Source organism: Dendrobates tinctorius, unplaced genomic scaffold (assembly GCF_039654945.1).
Source record: "Dendrobates tinctorius isolate UK_male_01 unplaced genomic scaffold, ASM3965494v1 ptg000075l, whole genome shotgun sequence".
Classification (NCBI taxonomy): domain Eukaryota; kingdom Metazoa; phylum Chordata; class Amphibia; order Anura; family Dendrobatidae; genus Dendrobates; species Dendrobates tinctorius.
Window position 1 is genome coordinate 53,935,770 of NW_027361743.1, and position 18,253 is coordinate 53,954,022.

General features: G+C 50.0%; 1 protein-coding gene across 5 annotated transcripts in view; it reads left to right on the forward strand.

Annotated features, from left to right (window-relative positions):
• LOC141096562 (mitochondrial ornithine transporter 1-like) overlaps positions 1 to 18,253 on the forward strand; it is a 116,147-nt gene that overhangs the window by 26,056 nt on the left and 71,838 nt on the right. The gene's annotated exons all lie outside the window — the stretch shown is intronic.

Sequence of the window (18,253 nt, forward strand, 5' to 3'; positions counted from 1 at the left end):
AGTATCTGCATAAGTAGAGATACAAAGTGCTACTGAGCGCATGGAGGCTGTGGGAACAATGGATAGGAGGACCAAATTCTGAGGAAAAATTAGAAAAGGAGAACAGGGAATAGTTAGATTATAGGAGAATTAATAGGACAAGCTAAAGCTTCCAGGGGAAGAATCCAAAAGCGAAATGTACGTCGGGGTGAGGGGGAGGGCGTTTTATCTACTCCTTCGTTTAGGTTAGCGTTCTTGCCTCCATGTGACATTTTGACTATGTTGTTATAATATGTCTATTTACTGCACTGCATATGCTGGCAGTATCATGATATACAATATAGCCTGTGTGGGATTACATATGGCAGAAGTCAATTTTGCTTCACCATATTACACCTGTATCTGCATTCATTATGAGAGAAATGTATTTCTCTAGTTTGCATTAAGGTGGAAAAGCTGTTCAAATATATATATAAGTGGGATCTTTAGACCGATATATTTATATCAGATTTTCCTTATTACTTTATTGTTATCTACGCCTTAATTATGTACCTTGATCCTACTTATATTTATTTTCTAAATACCCTTATTATTACTATTATTACTACCTTCATGCAGTTTTTGCAATATATTTTTTTACTTTTTTATTCCAGGATATTTGTTTTGTGTTTTGCTTTTGGTTTTCTCTTATATTTATTTTCGTATGGTTATTAGTAGAGTTGAGCGACTTTTGGTTTTTTAGGGTCGCGTTTCGTTTCGTGAAACCCGACTTTTCCAAAAGTCGGATCGAGCAAGATCGTCCGATTATAGGGAAAAGTCGGGGTCGTCCCGAAACACGAAACCCAATGTAAGTCAATGGGGAATAAAAGTCGGCAGTGAGAGGAGGACAGGAAACACACCTACAGTGCCCATTTGAATGCCAAAAGCATCAATTCTTCTTACTTAAGCTTGTCAACCTTAATTAACTTCATAATACAAGTTACGCACTGAAAAATGGGGGTTATTTGGCTACAGTTGTGGGGGGGGGGGCTGGCTCCAGGTTTTCATGTGCCCTGGGCGAAAGAGCGCCCCTTTAACACATACCACAACTCATCATGCTCCGATACGGCAGAGAAATAGCGGTATAGTACAATGAAAAATACTTCACTTTTTACATCTCATGACGAGGCCCATCTATTTCTCCATACAGAATCATTGGTCCCATATAATGTTTGAAACAGTATATGATGAGCTCCACATAATGCTACAGTATATGTTAGTCCCCATGGATGAAGCTCCACTGTCTTATGGGCCCAAATAATACTCCAAACATAATGGGCCCCATTTCTAATGCTCTAGTGTATAATGGGCCCTGTAAATGCTGCTCCAGTGTCTGATGTCCACCTTTGGAATGTTCCAGTGTATGGTGGGCCCCATCTATCATTCTCCAGAGTATAGTGCTCCCCAAAAATTGCTGTCCCAACATTGAAAACAATCAAATAAGTCTCCTCGCTAGGGAATCCCTGTACTTGTCTGGACTCCTCGTCGTCCCCATCTTCCATCTCACTGCACAGTATTTCAACTTTGCAAGTGCTGTGATCCTGAGCAAGCAGGGGGGGCCCACTCGTTGGCGACGGCACTGGCACAGGGCCCCTGATAGTACGGTGGTGTGTCTGATGGCGGGTGGGCCAAACCTGCACTTTCATCTGCAGCTTCCTCTTTGTCACCGTGTAAGATGGAACTGTATATGGGAAGGGTAACCTGAGTTTCATCAGGGTCAGATTCAGGCCGTGTAGCGTGCGAGGGGAATGTAGTGGTCTGGGTCAATGTACCAGCAGATTCATCAAGCAGTGGCTAGGCATCAGTGCACTTGTGTCGCCCCCAGGAGTACGGTCGCCACAGTGGCATTACCTTCCTCCTAGGGAGTGTGATGTCATGCTTGGGAGCAACGAACGATCTCTCTAGCAGGTTAACTGATTGGGCAGCGTTATTCCCACGAGTCATGACCCTCCAAACAGCGTTCATGAAGGCAAAGTGTTTGTTTTACGTGGGCAGTATGGTTGCAAAGCTGAACCTTAAAGGAATGTCCAGAAGGGCACCACCAGGAGTGGAGCCTACGGTTAAATTCGACCCCACCTGGGAAACCTCAACCATGCCAGCTACAGAACAGATGCACACATTGCAAGCTTAATTCCGTTAACGAACGAGACTCCGTCATGCCCCGCGGTCCGAGTCCGGCTTACTAGAGGGACACGTGAGGCTCTGGCACATGAGATTGGCCAATAACTGGTGTGTCATGCCCTTACATGTCCGTGGCTGCATGCGCGCTACACTGAAAAGGCCAGCGTTTGTCGCTTACAGGTGCAGATAACCCGCTGAACAACGTTAGTGATGGGGATCACTGATTACAATTATTACCCGCGAACAATGATTTCCCAGTAAGTGCAGGTCAACCGCTGTTCCGGAATTAGGCCTAACCGTCATTCCTGAAAAAACGAAAAACTTACGTGTGCAAACCACAGGTGCTGTAGCTTGCTTAACAGCTCGCCAGCCGTTCTCACGCCCAGTATGGATTACACGTGATTGCACAAAGGTGAGAAAGGGTACCGTATCCCCAGATAACATGTATGGATAGCGTACACATTCAAAATATATGTCTATACATCAGGAGGCAGGCTCAGACGGTGTTAGGCCCAGTATGGATTGCACGTGATTGCACAAAGGTTAGAAAGGGTACCGTATCCCCGGATAACATGTATGGATAGCATAGTGTACACATTCAAAATATATGTCTATACATCAGGAGGCAGGCTCAGACGGTGTCAGACACAGTATGGATTTGACGGCCCAGACTACACAGCGGAGGAGCAGGGAGAGGTAAAGATTGCAAATGCTGGGGCCCTGCCCAAGCAAGGGGGGCCCACTCGTGGGCGTCGGTACTGGCACTGGGCCCCTCATAGTACGGCGGTGTGTCTGACGGCGGGTGTGCACCACCACCGTCAGAGACACTTGATTGCACTATGAGGGACCCTGTGCAAGTGCCCGCGCCCAAGAGTCGGCCTACCCACCTGTCCAGGGCAACGGCACTCGCACGGTGTCGTGCGCTAGGTGGTGACCCCGGCCATGGGGGGGAGGCAGCACAGTTAGGGAGTTTTAGAAAGTGGCATATGTTGATGTTGGACATTCAGCTGATGCAAAAGGTGAAATAGGTCAAGTCCCAGGAAGAGGTGGACCAAAGCAAGCCATTTTTCTGTCACCCTATGTGTCATCAGGGGAAGGTGGGACAAGATCCTTGGAAACCCATGCGTGGTTCATTTTAATGAAGGTTAGATCATCCACATTTTGGGTTGACAGACGGGTCCTTTTTTCTGTCAGGATTGATCCAGCTGCACTGAAGACTCTTTCCGATAGCACACTTGCAGCTGGGCAAGCGAGCTCCTGTAAGGCACATTGTGCCAATTCAGGCCAGGTGTCCAGTTTAGCGGCCCAATAGTCAAAGGGGAATGACCTGTGTGGGAGAACATTGATATGGGAGGAAAAGTAGTTTGTAACCATAGTTGACAACTGCTGTCTCCTGTCACTTTCCATTGATGCAGTATTACCAGTTGTGTGAGCGGTACTTGAAAAATCAGTCCACAACATTGTCATGAAACCCCTGTCTCCAACGCCACTTCTGCTGTGTGCACCACGAACACCTCTGCCAAGCTGACCCCGGCCCGTACGGCTCGTGTGAGAACCATCACCGCTGCTGTGTGCTGGGAATGCCTCCAGCAACCGATTTACCAGAGTTGCTTGTTTATTAGCCAATATTAGGTCAAGGTTCTCCTGTGGCATGATGTTTTGTAATTTGCCTTTATAGCGTGGACCCAGGATGCTGGCCAACCAGTAGTCGTCATCGTTCATCATTTTGGCAATGCAGGGGTTCCTTTTTAGGATCTGCAAGGCATAATCTGACATGTGGGCCAATGTTCCCGGTGTCAATGATGCACTGCGAGTGCTGGTTGGAGGAGCACTTTCTGGCAAATCCACATCCCTCCAGTCACGCACAAACCCTGTACCAGACCTTGCCACGCCAACATTTTCACTTGCCCCACGAGATGCATCCTCCTCCCCTAAGTAATCATCCCCATCATCCTCCTCCTCCTCTTCTTCCTCCACCTCGTCCAGGAGAGGTCCCTGAGCAGACAATGGCTGAATGTCATCAAGGATTCCCTCCTCCTCTTCCTCCTCATCAACATTGGCTGCAGAAGCCTGCTCCTTAAGGTGCGTCAAAGTTTGCATGAGCAGACGCATAAGTGGGATGCTCATGCTTAGGATGGCGTCGTCTGCGCTTACCAGCCGTGTGCATTCTTCAAAACACTGAAGGACTTTACAGAGGTCTTTCAGCTTCGACCACTGCACACCTGTCAACTCCATGTCTGCTCTCAAAGTGCCTGGCCGTGTATCCTCCCACAAATGCATTATGGCCTGCCTCTGCTCGCACAGCCGCTCCACCATGTGCAGGGTGGAGTTCCACCTTGTTGCAATGTCGATAATGAGGCGGTGGTTGGGAAGGTGGAGCAATCGCTGCAGCTTCTGCATACGAACGGAGTGTACAGGCGACCGGCGGATGTGCGCGCACAGTCTTCGCACCTTCTGGAGCAGGGCTGTTAACTCCGGATAATTTTTGAGGAAGCACTGCACCACCAGGTTCAAGGTGTGAGCCAAGCAAGGTATGTGGCTGAGTTTTGAAAGGGCTATGGCTGCCACAAAATTACGGCCGTTATCACTAACTACCTTGCCTGCCTCAAGATGTACACTGCCCAGCCATGACTCAGTTTGTCGCTTCAAGTACTCGGCCAGCACCTCGGCGGTGTGTCTGTCGCCCAAACACATCATCTGCAACACAACCTGCTGACGCTTTCCACTAGCTGCTCGATAGGGGGACACCTCGTGTGCAACAGTGGCAGCTGCAGATGGAGTGCTCGTACGACTGCGCTCTGTGGACAAGCTTTCGCTTCTGGAGGAGGAGGAGGAGGGTCGAACGCCTACAGCCAACTGTTTCCTATACCGTGGGCTAGGCAGCACTGTCCCACCACCGCTGTCCCCTGTGGACCCTGCATCCACCACATTAACCCAGTGCGCAGTGATGGACACGTAACGGCCCTGGCCATGCCGACTGGACCATGCATCAGTTGTGAGGTGCACCTTTCCGCTCACTGACTGCTTGAGTGCATGGACAATGCGGTCTTTCACATGATGGTGGAGGGCTGGGATGGCTTTGCAAGAGAAGAAGTGACGACTGGGTAGGTCATAGCGTGGTACTGCATAGGCCATGAGTTCGCGGAAAGCTGCGCTTTCCACCAACCGAAAGGGCATCATCTCAAACGAGATTAGTTTGGCAATGTGGGCGTTCAAACCCAGTGTACGCGGATGAGAGACTGAGTACTTTCTTGACCTACTCATAGTGTCTGGGAGGGTGAGTTGGACTTGAGAGCTGCATATGGTGGAAGTAGCGGTGGACAGGGCGGACTGAGAGAGGGTTGATGATGGTGATGGAGTTGTTGTTCTTTCTGATGGCCTAGAATCAGTCTTTCGTTGATATAACAGTGGGATTCCCTGACTGCAGTGGCCTTGCAACGACACCTCAACATTTGCTGCTGTGCTAACCGGTGGGCTTACAGTGGGGGAAACAATGTAGCGTTGCTGACTACCTTCGTTGTGATCAGTTGCACATGTGGCACTTGAGGTTTGGTGTTGTGTCCACGCTTGCAAGTGCATGGTGGTTAAATGTCTAAGCATGCAACTGGTATTCAAATTTTTCAGATTTTTCCCTCGGCTAAAGGTCTTTGCGCACTTCTTACAGATAACCTTGGCCTGATCATGAGGATTTTGTTCAAAAAAGTGCCACACTGCACTCTTCCTACTTTGGCAGACATTTTGCGGCCTAGCACGCTGTGATCTTTTGACCCGCTGGACAAGCTGTCCTGCAACTCTTTTGATTTTTGGAACCTGTCTTTGGAGTGCTCCGGGCCTGCCAGATAACAGCTGTTGCGATGTCGATGTCTGCTGTGGATGCTCCTCATCTGAGCTATTGGAAGCAGCACCCTCTTCCCCCAATGGATGCCAATCTGGGTCAACAACTGGGTCATCCATCACCTCCTCTTCAATGTCATGTGCACCTTCCTCTGTGTCACCGTGTATGGTGGTATAGTGTGCGGGAAGGGGCACCTGAGTCTCATCAGGGTCAGAATCTGGCTCTGTACACTGCGAGAACAATGTAGTGCTCTGAGTGAATGTACCAGCAGAATCATCCATCAGCGGCTGTGCATCAGTGCACTCCATGTCAGATTCATCTTGGCCTGGGTAATTCACCATTTCACTTGATAATCCAGGCATGGTATGTGAAAACAGCTCCATGGAGTAATCAGTAGTATGGCCTGCGTCATCCTTCAATCTTGGTTGGGGTGAAGGACACAAGGAAAGGTGTGGTTCATGAACATGAGCCTCCAATGATGACTCAGTGCTTTTACTTTTTACAACTGAAGAAGAGGAGGCGATAGAGCTGGAGGCTGAGTCAGCAATGTAAGACAAAACTTTTTCCTGATGCTCTGACTTTAAAAGCGGTTTGCCAACTCCTAGAAAACTATGCCTTCGAAGCCTTATGGAGCCAGACGATGACGCAGGCTCAACACCTCCTGCATTCGGTCCTATTTTGCTCTTGCCACTACCATCAGATCCACCACCAACACCATCATTACCAGCTGCCAACCCCCGCCCAATTCCACGGCCTCTTCCACCAGCCTTCCTCATTTTTGGTAGAAATGTAGACAAAATCCAACAAACTATATAGTAATGTAAAACAAGGTACAAGGTGTCTATAGGACAGGGGAGATTTTGAATTTCTGCAGACACTTGTGGACACTGGACACTTTTGGATTGTGTGAGGCGCACTGAATATCTGAGTGCTATGTCACAGGCTCGATGGCACAGCTGTGACCAAAGTGACTAGAGGATAAGGGAGATTTTGAATTTCTGCTCACACTAGTGAACAATGGACACTTTTGGATTGTGTGAGGCCCACTGAATATCTGAGCGCTATGTCACAGGCTCGATGGCACAGCTGTGACCAAAGTGACTAGAGGATAAGGGAGATTTTGAATTTCTGCTCACACTAGTGGACAATGGACACTTTTGGATTGTGTGAGGCCCACTGAATATCTGAGCGCTATGTCACAGGCTCGATGGCACAGCTGTGACAAAAGTGACTAGAGGATAAGGGAGATTTTGAATTTCTGCTCACACTAGTGGACAATGGACACTTTTGGATTGTGTGAGGCCCACTGAATATCTGAGCGCTATGTCACAGGCTCGATGGCACAGCTGTGACCAAAGTGACTAGAGGATAAGGGAGATTTTGAATTTCTGCAGACACTTGTGGACACTGGACACTTTTGGATTGTGTGAGGCCCACTGAATATCTGAGCGCTATGTCACAGGCTCGATGGCACAGCTGTGACCAAAGTGACTAGAGGATAAGGGAGATTTTGAATTTCTGCTCACACTAGTGGACAATGGACACTTTTGGATTGTGTGAGGCCCAATGAATATCTGAGCGCTATGTCACAGGCTCGATGGCACAGCTGTGACCAAAGTGACTAGAGGATAAGGGAGATTTTGAATTTCTGCTCACACTAGTGGACAATGGACACTTTTGGATTGTGTGAGGCCCACTGAATATCTGAGCGCTATGTCACAGGCTCGATGGCACAGCTGTGACAAAAGTGACTAGAGGATAAGGGAGATTTTGAATTTCTGCTCACACTAGTGGACAATGGACACTTTCGGATTGTGTGAGGCCCACTGAATATCTGAGCGCTATGTCACAGGCTCGATGGCACAGCTGTGACCAAAGTGACTAGAGGATAAGGGAGATTTTGAATTTCTGCAGACACTTGTGGACACTGGACACTTTTGGATTGTGTGAGGCCCACTGAATATCTGAGCGCTATGTCACAGGCTCGATGGCACAGCTGTGACCAAAGTGACTAGAGGATAAGGGAGATTTTGAATTTCTGCTCACACTAGTGGACAATGGACACTTTTGGATTGTGTGAGGCCCAATGAATATCTGAGCGCTATGTCACAGGCTCGATGGCACAGCTGTGACCAAAGTGACTAGAGGATAAGGGAGATTTTGAATTTCTGCTCACACTAGTGGACAATGGACACTTTTGGATTGTGTGAGGCCCACTGAATATCTGAGCGCTATGTCACAGGCTCGATGGCACAGCTGTGACAAAAGTGACTAGAGGATAAGGGAGATTTTGAATTTTTGCTCACACTAGTGGACAATGGACACTTTTGGATTGTGTGAGGCCCACTGAATATCTGAGCGCTATGTCACAGGCTCGATGGCACAGCTGTGACCAAAGTGACTAGAGGATAAGGGAGATTTTGAATTTCTGCTCACACTAGTGGACAATGGACACTTTTGGATTGTGTGAGGCCCACTGAATATCTGAGCGCTATGTCACAGGCTCGATGGCACAGCTGTGACCAAAGTGACTAGAGGATAAGGGAGATTTTGAATTTCTGCTCACACTAGTGGACAATGGACACTTTTGGATTGTGTGAGGCCCACTGAATATCTGAGCGCTATGTCACAGGCTCGATGGCACAGCTGTGACAAAAGTGACTAGAGGATAAGGGAGATTTTGAATTTCTGCTCACACTAGTGGACAATGGACACTTTTGGATTGTGTGAGGCCCACTGAATATCTGAGCGCTATGTCACAGGCTCGATGGCACAGCTGTGACCAAAGTGACTAGAGGATAAGGGAGATTTTGAATTTCTGCTCACACTAGTGGACAATGGACACTTTTGGATTGTGTGAGGCCCACTGAATATCTGAGCGCTATGTCACAGGCTCGATGGCACAGCTGTGACCAAAGTGACTAGAAGATAAGGGAGATTTTGAATTTCTGCAGACACTTGTGGACACTGGACACTTTTGGATTGTGTGAGGCCCACTGAATATCTGAGCGCTATGTCACAGGCTCGATGGCACAGCTGTGACAAAAGTAACTAGAGGATAAGGGAGATTTTGAATTTCTGCAGACACTTGTGGACACTGGACACTTTTGGATTGTGTGAGGCCCACTGAATATCACAGCGCTATGTCACAGGCAGAAATTGGCTAGTGTATCACAAACTACAAGGTGTATGTAGAATTGGGCAGAATAGGAATCTCCCTAGAGTGCAGGTCTGTAAGAACGGAACATGTCCTCGACTTATTCTCACAGAGTGACACAGATAGCTTCACTGTGGCTGTGATAACAGCCGTTACACGGTACTGTGTGAGGAGCGTACACCGCTGTATGGTGTGAAAAAATGCACGCTCAGTACCTCAGCAGGACAAAAAAAAAAATTGGGATTGCTTTTAAAAAAGCAGTTTGCAGAGCAGTGGGTAAACAGCAATGCAGCTGTCAGGAAGCCTTAGAAGGCAGCCCAACAACCAACACCACTGATACACCACAATATAGCCTCCCCTTGCACTGCACACACAGTGACTGGTGTGTTGTACAGGCAAAATCGCTAGCAGCAGAAGCAGTTTTTTTTTCTTCTTCCCTGCCTAACGCTCTCCCTACAGAATCAGCAGCAACCTCTCCCTATGCTAAGATCGGCAGAAGTAAGATGGCGGTCGGCGTGCACGCCCTTTTATACCCCCTGTGACGCCCACCAAAGCAAGCCAATCACTTGCATGCCCTTCTGAAAGATGGTGGTGACCCGTGCCTATGTCATCACGTTGCCCACAGTGTCCGTGGATCCTGATTGGCTGAAAAGGAGCGCAAAACAAACTTTTGAAACGCGACTTTGGCGCGTAAGTCGCCGACCTCGTGGCCGACCTCATCCTAGGGTCGGGTTTCGTTTCATGAAACCCGACTTTGCCAAAAGTCGGCGACTTTTGAAATTTTTTGACCCGTTTCGCTCAACTCTAGTTATTAGAATTACATCTAATAATATTCTATATATCCCTGAACAGGATTGGATTAGGGTTCCCCCTACTGGGCATTCTGTGATAAATTTTATGTATTTTAATAATTTTTTTAAAAATAATTAGAACTAAATATTATTATTTTAAATCTATGAGATGGGTCTCTTCCTTTGGCTAATAAGGATGTAAGTCCGAATTTTGGTTCTAAACGTTTGTTTGAAGTGCCATTGCTTCTTACAAAATGGACATTTGTGTATTATTAAATTTACACTTCACTCACACAAATTAAAAATGGAGCGTTTTTCTCCCAAGCATCATCCAATTTGCACCCTTTTTTTTATCTTCCATTTTTTTAAATATTGCCTGAACTTTCATTTCCATTTTTACTTAGCATTGGATCAGTTAAAGACAGATACAAAAGGATTTCTTCCATTTTTCATCCCTTTGTAATGGATCCCCATAGACTTGAATAGCAGAAATACTGATGAGAAAATGACATGAATTGAGTTTAACAGAAAGGACACACAGATCCATAAAAAAAATTGATGTGTGAATGGTCATTTCACTGTTTTATACTGTGAGAATCATGTGGGAATAGTGGATGAGGGCAGGTATATCTCGCCCAGATTCCTTTCTTATGTGGCCTAGTCTGGTCAGTATCACACCTGCTTGCTAATGAATAATGGGAGGTGGATATAAAAAGATGCAAGGTGGTTGTGTGAGTGTCTCAGCCTGGGAACACAGAGAGCCTGTCTGTGTGAGAGACACACGTGAGTGGAAGCAGTGCCCACTGCAACTGTGGTTTGGCTGGACGGGAGAAGCCCGCCAGTTGGTAGTTAGGTTGCACTTTGTTTAGTTAGTGCCGGACAGGCAAGGATTTGTTTTATGTTTTATTTCTTTTATGCATTGCTTTCACCATTAATAAACCTGACCCAGAGTCAGTTATACCCGAATCCCAGCTCTGCGCCTGAGTTTTATGCTGAACGCACGTGACCTTTGACCCCAGCAAAGGCGATCCCGGAGTGTTTTATCACATTGTGGTGGAGAACGCGGGCATCACGTTGCAAGCATGAGCATGGAGGACGTGGTGAAAGCGCTGGTACAGTCCACCGCTGTCCAGCTGAAGGAGTTGGTGGACATGACAGCTACCGATCGTTCGCTTCTCCAGCAGGTGGCGCAGCGCCTGGCAAGCCTACATGAGGTTAACCTGGAAGCCGAGTCGAGAGTGATTCACGTGAGTCGGTACTGGCAGAAGATGACGACCGAAGATGACGTCGAGGCATACCTGACCACGTTTGAACGGACGGCGGTACGAGAAAAATGGCCGAAGGCACGGTGGGCCGGCCTGATTGCCCCGTTTCTTTCCGGTGAGGCCCAAAAGGCTTATTATGACTTAGAGCCTGAAGCCGGGCAGGACTTTGACAAATTGAAAGCCGAGATCTTGGCCCGGCTGGGAGTGACGACCGCTGTCCGTGCACAGAGAGTGCATCAATGGACTTATCAGCCGGATAAACCACCGCGGTCACAGATGTTCGACCTGGTCCACGTGACGAAGAAGTGGCTACAACCCGAGGTGCTGACAGCGCCAGAGATAATCCAGAGAGTCGTCATGGACAAGTACCTGAGAGCTCTACCGCCAGCCCTGAGGAAGTGGGTAAGCCATGGAAATCCTACGACGGCAGATCAACTGGTGGATCTGGTTGAACGTTACTCCGTGGCGGAAGGACTCCGAGACGACGCTACCCCACCTCGTTCTTCATCATCTCCACGTGGAACCGGTAAGACTGTTCCAGGGAGTAGGGGAGATGGAAAAATCCCTAAGACAGTGGGGGAGGAAAACGGGACTGCCCGCACTGCGAGGCCGAGAGTAACGAACTATGGTCTAAGTGTAGGGTTCGAGCAGGCTCACAGGATGCAGTGACGAGACACGAGACTGAATGTGGGGTGAAATATACTTTTATAAGTTTAAAGCCGCAAGGGCTAAACTGCTTCGATGAAACAAAAGGGGAAACACCTATTTGTCCTCGCAGGGACTCGTAAAACAAACATTCAAAACAAAAAGGGTCCTTATACTCTATAATGCACTTAGCCTCCCGGGCGTCGCTCGAGTCCACGAACACTCAGGGATTGCAGATGTGGCTGCCTTGTAATCCAAGATTTCACGGAAGGACTTGGGTTCGTCCGGCCCTGAAGAAACCAAAACGGTGGGGCGCAGCAGGCCCTGAAGGAACCGGAACGATGGGGCGCAGCAGGCCCTGAAGAGACTGGACGGTGGGGCGCAACGGGCCCTGAAGAAACCGGAACGTTGGGGCGCAACAGGCCCTGAAGAAACTGGTCGGTGGGGCGCAACGGGCCCTGAAGAAACCAGTACGATGGGGCGCAACAGGCCCTGAAGAAACTGAACGGTGGGGCGCAATGGGCCCTGAAGAAGCTGGAATGGTGGGGCGCAATAGGCCCTGAAGAAACTGTTCGGGGGGATTAATCTCCCAGGCGTCCGTTTAAAGGCGCTCGTCCCCCAGCCAGGTCATGACGCAGTCCAAAAACATAAAATCTTAACAAACTCTGCTCAGTGTCCCCTCAGTAAGCGGGACAGGGGCTCTGCGGCCGCCTATAGCGAGGTGGCGTCCCCTGATGTCGGTAATGACGGGGTCGCAGCTGTGGGAGAAGACAGGGGGGCAGTGTCCTGGCCACTATACCGGATTGCTGTCTCGTCGCAGCGGTTGCCTGAGATCCCGGTCCTGTCACAGCACGGAGGGAATCAGCGGGCATCAATTTATCTGTATGTATCCGGGAGGGACTCCCGGGAAGAGTCTCTTATGCGCCGCTCTTCGGACAGTCTCAAATTTTCCTTTGACAGTCTCCTGCCTGTCTCTCTTCCCCACACCGTCAGTTGCCACAGTCCTCCCCCTGCCACACGGCTCTCTCTCCCCTGTCAGGCTCTCTTCCAACTGCCACCTCAGCGCGTCCCCTGCTCCTTTTACCCTCGCCCCGCCCCCTGTTGCCCTGACAACTTCAGTCGCATGTCTCCCTTTGTAATCCCCCTGATGTGGTTTCTTCAACAACCCTGATGGCGGTCCCCCTGGTTCTAGCCCAATCACTGTATGGGGGTCCTCCTCCCCACATTCCCCCACCCTGTAAGCTCGCCAGTCCTCGGGCGAGGGTGTTAGTCTATTGAGATTGGTCTGTAAAGGTGTCAATATTTGTTGCCATACGAACTGGTCTTGTTCATACCGTTCGGGGGGTTTGCCGGCTGTTGACCGCTCGGAGCGTCTAAGTTCGACTGGGGTGGAATCTTCTGGGGTGGTGGACGTCGGTGAGCTGCAAGATGCCGGTGGGTTAATTGTGTCAACTGGCTCATTATTGGGTGGAGGGCCCTTGGGAACTGGAGGGAAATCCTCGTCGTCTGAGTCCCAGCATATGGACTCCGGTTCGGATGTCTTCGGGACGGGTTCCAGTTGCTTCGGGTCGGAAGAAATACACAGGCGTAACATATTACGATGCACAATGCGAGTGGGCAGTGTTTCATCCTGGTCGGGCTGTATTTCGTACACAGGTCCTTCTGAATGGATACGGCGTAGTACCCGATAAGGACTCTCTTCCCAACGTGACTCCAGTTTATTCTGGGGGCGTTGATCTAGTACAAGCACACGGTCCCCGCTTTGGAGATGGGGAGGGGAGGTTGTATTCTTCCCGGGGTGTTCCCAGTCTTGAAGTTTGGTATGTACAATTCGGTGAAGAGTTTGCAACCTGTGGCGATGATTTCGGACCCAAGACGACACTCCGGTCCAGGGCCGAGGCTCTTCGGGGTCCAACTCTACCTCCGTGATCCCTTTACCCTCTCGTCCGAACAGCAGGAAATAAGGAGTATAGCCCGTTACTCGATGTACCCGATTATTATAAACCCACACTAATTCAGAAACATATTCAGGCCAACGAGCTTTCTTGTCACTCTCCAGAGTGTGTAGCATTTGAATCAATGTCCGATTAAATCGCTCACAAGCCCCATTCCCTTGCGGGTGATATGGTGTGGTCCGGGATTTATCAATCCCATAAAGATGATGTAGTTCCTCCATAACTTTCCCCAAAAAACATGCTCCCTGGTCGGAATGTATGCGTTGAGGACAGCCGTACACTTGTATAAAATTTCTGCAAATTGCGGAGGCGGCTGACTCCGCGGTCTGGTCTCGAGTAGGGGTGACCACAGCGAATTTAGTGAAATGATCCACCATGACGAGGCAGTGTTCGTATCCCTGGAATGCGGGACCAATGTGCAGATAATCCACCGTCAAGAGCTCCAAGGGTTCTGAAGTCACAATCGTCTGTGTTGCGGCCCTCTGAGCAGGCGGTTTGGCCAATTCACATAAGCGGCAAGTACGACAAACTTCGTCCACAACAGCCGACAAGCGTGGGTGATAAACTTTCTGTTGTAACCATTGCAAAGTCTTTTTGACTCCAAAGTGGGCCCCTTTTTCGTGAGCCTCTCGAGCCAGTTCGTGTAGTTGAGCTCCGGGCGTAACCACCTGCCAAACAGTCGTTGAGGTTGTTTGCGAAGTGATCTTACGGTACAGTAATCCCCTTCGGATAATCAGTCTCTCCCATTGTCGCAGCATCAGCGACAGGTCTTGGGTCAAAGTTTGTCGTTGAGTGTCAGTGGGTAATTGACCAGCAGCGACCCATTTCCGGAGAAGTCCAACTTCTTCATCTTCTTGTTGCTGTTGTATCCACTTATTACGAGATTGTTCCAGGATGCCCCTGTGGGCCTCTGGGGAAGATACTTTTGCATCAACATTGGTGAGCACGGCAGCGGTAAGAGCGAACGGTATTTCCTCTCCTTCTAATTCTTCGTCTCGATTCTGTCCAGGAGTTGTATGTCGAATCCTAGAGAGAGCATCTGCATGAACATTCTCGGCCCCTCTTTTGTAAATAATCTTGTAATTGTACTTCGCCATTCGGGCCACCCATCGCTGCTCCAAAGCCCCCAACTTGGCGTTTTCCAAATGAGCCAGTGGGTTATTGTCAGTTCGCACTACCACCTCGGAGCCCGCTAGGTACTCTGCGAATCTCTCCGTCATAGCCCACACCACTGCGAGGAGCTCGAGCTTAAAAGAGCTGTAATTGTCAGGGTTACGCTCGGAGTCATGGAGTGAACGGCTTCCATATGCGATCACCCTTTCCCGGCCATCCTGAACTTGTGACAACACAGCTCCTAGCCCGTGAAGACTCCCGTCAGTGTGCAGGATGAACGGCTGAGAAAAATCCGCATAAGCCAACACTGGGGCATCCGAGAGTGCAGCCTTGAGATCTCGGAAGGCCTCTTCCTGAGGGTGTTGCCACTGGATTTTCCGCCCATTGGCCCCAGCGGGAGCCCCCTTCAGCAGGTCATGTAGGGCTCGAGCTCGACATGCAAAATTCTTTACGAAACGACGGTAATATCCAGCTAACCCCAGAAAAGCCCGCACGTCTTTCACCGTCTCGGGGTAGGCCATTCCTGGATAGCAGCAATCTTCTCCCGGGATGGCCTCACACCCTCTGCCGAAACGACATGACCCAGATACTCAATCTGAGAGCGAAATAGGTGACATTTCTGAGGCTTCACCTTCAACCCGTACTTTTGCAGCCGGCTGAGTACCTGTCCCAACCGCTTCAGGTGGTCCTCGAAGGAGGCGGCATAGACGATGATGTCGTCCAGGTAGATCAACGTGGCCTCAAAATTGAGATCCCCTAGACATCGCTCCATCAATCGCTGAAATGTCCCGGGGGCGTTGGCCAGCCCGAATGGCATTCGATTAAACTCAAACAGTCCCATGGGCACTATGAACGCCGTCTTAGCTCTGTCCTCTTCTGACATAGGCACCTGCCAGTACCCACTGGCCAAGTCCAGGGTCGAAAAATATGTTGCTTTACCCAATGCAGACAGAGATTCTTCTATGCGGGGCAGTGGGTATGAGTCTTTAATAGTGCAAGCATTCAATTTACGATAATCCACACAGAATCGTAGTGTACCATCTTTCTTCCGAACCAACACGATGGGGGCCGCCCAAGGGCTTTGACTTTCCCGTATCACCCCTTTTTGTAGCATCTGAGCCAGCAAAGTTTTCACCTCCTGATAGAGTTGTGGCGGGATCTGTCGATATCGTTCTCGGATAGGGGCCGCTCCTGCTGTGGGGATCTCATGAGTGATGGCGGTGGTACACCCAAAGTCGTCCTCATGACTAGCAAATACTTCATGGTACTGTCCCAGCAATGCTTTTACTTGTGAAAGTTGGGCCGCAGTTAGTCCAGAAAGCTCGGCCCGCATCTGCTCCAAAATATTTCGGCCCTTCTCTTGTGTCGAGACTTCGTGGGCCTGTAGGGTTCATATTGTTACCTCCCCGGGATCCTCGGGGTGTACTCGTAATTGAACCGCAGCAGCGGGCAGCACTTCTTCTAGAGGCTTTACTAGTTTGGCCAGTACAGTCCGTGCTTTCAGAATGATATCTCGGTCTTCAAGGTTAACGCAGCGGACCAGGGCGGTTCCTTTTCGCACCGTAGCGAGGGAACGGGCCACCAGTATGCCAGGAGGTAAGTGCTCTGAGTGACACGGCTCCACCTGCACCTCTACGCCTTCCAAAGGTATCGGGGCCCGAATTGGCAGGGCCACCACTGTCTGTCCAGGAGGCAGCACAAGCAGGGGTGCCGCTGTCGCGATGACCTTGCCCAGAGCCTCACCCTCCTGGCAGTCCCGATGCACCCGCGCACCTCGCACCAGCTGCTGGAATACCTGTCCCTGAGCTGTGCGAGAACCCCACTGCTTCAGTGTCCTTTGTGTGGGATCATTAAGCAACAGGTTACCAAACTCTTTTAAAATATTCATGCCTAGGGTGACGGGGTGTCGTTGATCAGCTTCTCCTTGAGTCAGCACCACCCCTCTGCGGCCGAGGGGTTTACCGCACAACGTCACCTGCACCCACACTACTCCGGCAACCGGAACCGGCAGTTGGTTGGCGGCTACTAGTCTAATCATGGGCCCCCACTGAGGCCTTGCTGCCTCCGGAAAGTTTTGTTGAAAGTACGCTGCGGGCATAGTGGTTACTTGTGACCCCGTGTCTACCAGACACCGGACGGCCCGGCCCTCTACTTCTGCCCAAACTTCAGGACACTTTGCTACCAAATCTTTGGGACTTCCACCACCCCTAGTTGTGGTTTTCGGCTCCGAGCGGCGTCCCCCCAGCCCGGAGCCCTTTAGTTTTAATGGCCGCCGGGGTGGGTATCTCCCACGCCGCGGACACTCTCGGGCGAAGTGGCCTGGTTCTCCACACTCATAACACCGGGCCGGTAGAGATTGACCACCTCGCGGAGAGCGTGACCCCCAGGGACCGGGATTAGCACTGGGTCGTCCAGTCTCCGGTTCGGTTCTTCTCTTTACTTCAGCCAACTCGCTCTTTATATTTTTCAATTCACGCTTCATCTCCTCCACCCATTGAGGTTCCTCAACTGTGTTCGAGGAGGCCTCCACACCTCGGACCTTCCCCACGGGGACCGCCATCCCCTGCTCTTGCTCCTGAACCCGTGCCTGACTTCACACTTCTGAAAAGTCGATTTGGGGATTCATTCTGATCCGTTCCCTTAAAGCCTGCTTTATCAGTGGATCTCGCAGTCCAGTCACCAGTAGGTCACGTAGGGTTATGTCAACAGGTCCTACCCCTACCCCATCTTTTCTTTCAATAGCCGTATGCAACTCTTGGAGTACATTCATATACTGAGTAATCGTCTCCCCTTCTGCCTGCATCCGGCTAAACAGTCGGGTCCTTAACTCTCCCACATTAGTGGGATCCCCGTGGGTCTGTTCCACTATCTGCAACACCTTTTCAAAAGTGTTGCGGTGCCCCGGGGGTTTCAACATCACTGACCTCCGCACCTCCCCGTCTAGGGCCATGAGTGCCACTTCAGCTTCCAGGTCAGGGGTCATTGGGTGCATCCGAAAAAGCCCCCTCATCCGCTCTGTCCAGCTCCATAGCATAGTATTTGAGCCAGAGAATCTAGGCAGGTTGTTCAACATGGCCCCCAATGAGATGCTGGTACGGGGACCCTCATTATTTACAGAGCTTACAGCTCCCCCATGTTCGGGGCTACCACTGTCCGCGCTCGGAGACTGCATCCTGCCGACTACGCCAAGTGTAGGGTTCGAGCAGGCTCACAGGATGCAGTGACGAGACACGAGACAATGTGGGGTGAAATATACTTTTATAAGTTTAAAGCCGCAAGGGCTAAACTGCTTCGATGAAACAAAAGGGGAAACACCTATTTGTCCTCGCAGGGACTCGTAAAACAAACATTCA